Raw genomic sequence first — 3,180 nt, forward strand, 5'->3', positions numbered from 1 at the left:
GAGGCTTCTTCCTTAAACTTCAGACTCATATAACCAATTATTTACTCAACATCACTATTTGTATACTAATATTCATCTTTATCAGAACATCTCCCACAAATTTTTGAATTTCTCCCCAAGGTGGTTCTTTTTGAAAATCATCTCATCTCAGTGGATGCCAATTTAAATCTTGCATTCTTTCAGACCAAGACACTTTGAGCAAATATCAATCCCTCTGTTTCTGTTGCACTCATCTGACCCATTAGCAAATTTGTCAATGCAGTCTACAAGATATAAACAAAATCCAGTGCTTTCCACCATTACTACTACTGCCATCTTGATTTAAGCCACCAACATCTTCAGCCTGATTACTGCATAGTTCCTTTACTAGTCTCTTTTTTATCTTTCCCACCTATGGTTTATTCTCAGAATAGCCAGACTGATTCTTTTTTAAAAAAAATTTAATAAGGTTTTACTTTTCAAAATGTGCAGCTAGTGGGATCTGTGGCATCCCAACCTTCGGTGTTTCTGGTGTAAATTACCTGAGCTCTGTGCTTTGAAACTAGTTTAATAAGCCCTTTACTAAGGAGCTCCTGAAGGGCTGCCCTGGCCAAGGAACTGTGGATCTACAATCTCAGAGACAACAGCTGGGTTATAAGCTTATAGTTAGGAGCTCCCTGACAGCTTGTCATATTTTGCTTTGTCGGACAAGACTAGGTTATTGAGCATGTCCCGAACTTTGTCTTTACACCACTTCTTCTTTTTGGCCTTGCCCCTAGATTTGTTCATTGGGTCTTTCTTTGCCAACTTTCCAGCATTTTTCTTCTCATTCTTGGGCGCCACAGTGAAACTCAGAGAGCAGCGGCTATCACTGCAGCCTCGCTAAGATGCTGGACAAATAAAAGCCAGAGTGATTCTTTTAAAGTATGTTTCCACCATTTATTTGACCGGTCAATCTCATAGATTATTTTCTCCTGTGAGTTCCTAAAATCCTTATTTTCCCCAGTATTCATTTAGTTGTTAATACATGCTATCTTTTCAAATTATAATTGATTTTATTTTTATTGGTATTTGTTTATATGTCTCATTTTCCCAAGTAGGTGATCAGCTACTTCATACAGGAACCATTTATTACACTTCTTTGTGTCCCCCATTAAGGATGTATAATGAACATAGGAACTCAGTATGTTTTCCAAATAAAAGAAATAACTAGAGCTAAAATATGCCCTTAATATTCTAGATGGAGATGGCTTAAGTTCATGGATTTCCAATATTGTGAACATAACTCGACCATATCATTTTCCCATAAAAGATGGTAACATGTAAGAAAAAATAAAATCAATCTCTTAAAACTCTCAATGATTCTATAAGTGTAGAGTACATTTTCTGTAAATCTATTGAAATAAATATCGCTACTACCATGCCCAGTCTTATAGCATATTATAACTCTAGTATGATTAGAGATGAACTACACTGATTCCAACAAACTGGAAGTAATGATGATAAAGGTACACCTGCTGAGTGCCTTTCGAATTGTATTTCTCTCAAAGTTGCACATTTTCTGAACCTCAATTAAAATGACTCTCCAATTTTTTCTAATGACTTAAAAAAAAAAAAAATTGGATAACTATCTTCCACAGACCAGAACATCCACTAAACACATTTCAAAAAACCTTTTTTCTTATTTCCTCATGTAACCTATAGGAGGCCCATTCACATCATAAATCACAAGTTGAAACTTGCTTTAACACTGCATTCTCTAATATAACCAATAATTTTTTTTCCTTCTAAAAGTCATAAATTTTACTGATTGCTTCAGTTTTTACCCTGTCTCACTATCAGCAATAACTGACATTTTAATTTTTGATCTAGTCTTCAAAATAAAACACTGATTTATAATTGCACAGGAGATGACTGAAACAAAACAATGTTTTGCTTGGGATGGTCAAGGCCAGTCCGGGCTCAGGGACTTGTTACTTCTCCCCCAGTTTGTGTAATTCAAATTCATGCCTCTGTGTAGTTACAAATCACTCTGCTAGTGCAACGTGCTTCTCATGACTGCTTGAGACTCCACAAGCCATATCTGTCCGTAAGGGGGAACATAGGTGTGCAATTGGGAAGTCAGCTTATAAATTTTTAAATAGATTTTTAGAGAGAGAGAGGAGGTGAGAGGGGGAGAGAGAGAGGAACATCGATGTGAGCGTGAAGCATGGATCGGCTGCCTCCTGCATGCCCCTTACCGTGGTATGTGCCCTGGCAGGGAACTGAACTGGCAGCCTTCTGGTGTGCTGGACGCTGCCCGATCAACTGAGCCACACCAGCCAGGGCAGGGAGCCAGTTTAAAAGTAGGCATTTACAAAGGCTGACCTCACAAAGGAAATCTAGGTCATTACATTATTAAGCAATTAGGCCTGAAAATAACAATGACAAAACTCTAATAAAGAACACACTAGTAGCTGGCTGACAGGGATTTGGGCAAAGCCTGAATTTAAGATTATAGCTTGGGTATGCATTTACAACACATCCATTTTTCTGCGTCTGGGGTCCCCCTGATTCTTCTCTCTAGCTCTGAAAGGAAAGGGATTTCTGGGGTGCCTCCTACATGGAATCCTCTTCTCCTTCTCACGCTGCCTTCGGCTGACTGACATGGCTCTACCAAAGCCCCGTGAGCTTCCGAAGGGCCCTTCGTCCCCTCATGTTTCCGTCTTCCTCAAGGTCAGTGCAGCCTCTGCTTAGGCTTTCTCTTCATTTGGGGGGCCCAGGGTTCCAGTGGAGCCTGGGGAAGCCTGTGTACATGCACAGTCACAGAGGAGACAGGAGTGGGACACTGTGCCACTGCTGCTAGGTGATATTGTGCCAAGATGTGATGACTACTTTCACAGCCAGCAGATGCTGCTGTGTGTCGAGGGCAGACAACCACCATATCCTGGGAGTAAACCTCCTGATCCATCAGCCCCTCTCACTCACTCAGGGGAACAGTACTTGCAGCTTCTTCCTCCATAGTGGATCCCTCTTCCTTATTCCCCCAAGAAATACAGTTCTAGGCCCCAGGCTCCTATCTGCCCTGCCCTCTCCTAGAAACCAGTCAAAATCCTCCCTAATTCTGGCTCAAGTTTTCTCCCAATCTTACTTGAGAGATTTGATTGAAATCTGATGTAACAGAAGTTTAATAAATGATGGCTGTTACTTTTATTATCCATG

The 3,180-nt window shown here is 40.4% G+C and overlaps 1 pseudogene; it reads right to left on the reverse strand.

Moving 5' to 3' along the window:
* Window positions 1-458: 458 nt before the first annotated feature.
* On the reverse strand, window positions 459-2,929 carry LOC148090602 (small ribosomal subunit protein eS25 pseudogene; annotated as a pseudogene).
* Window positions 2,930-3,180: the final 251 nt, after the last annotated feature.

Source organism: Miniopterus natalensis, chromosome X, assembly GCF_054644295.1.
Source record: "Miniopterus natalensis isolate mMinNat1 chromosome X, mMinNat1.hap1, whole genome shotgun sequence".
NCBI lineage: Eukaryota > Metazoa > Chordata > Mammalia > Chiroptera > Miniopteridae > Miniopterus > Miniopterus natalensis.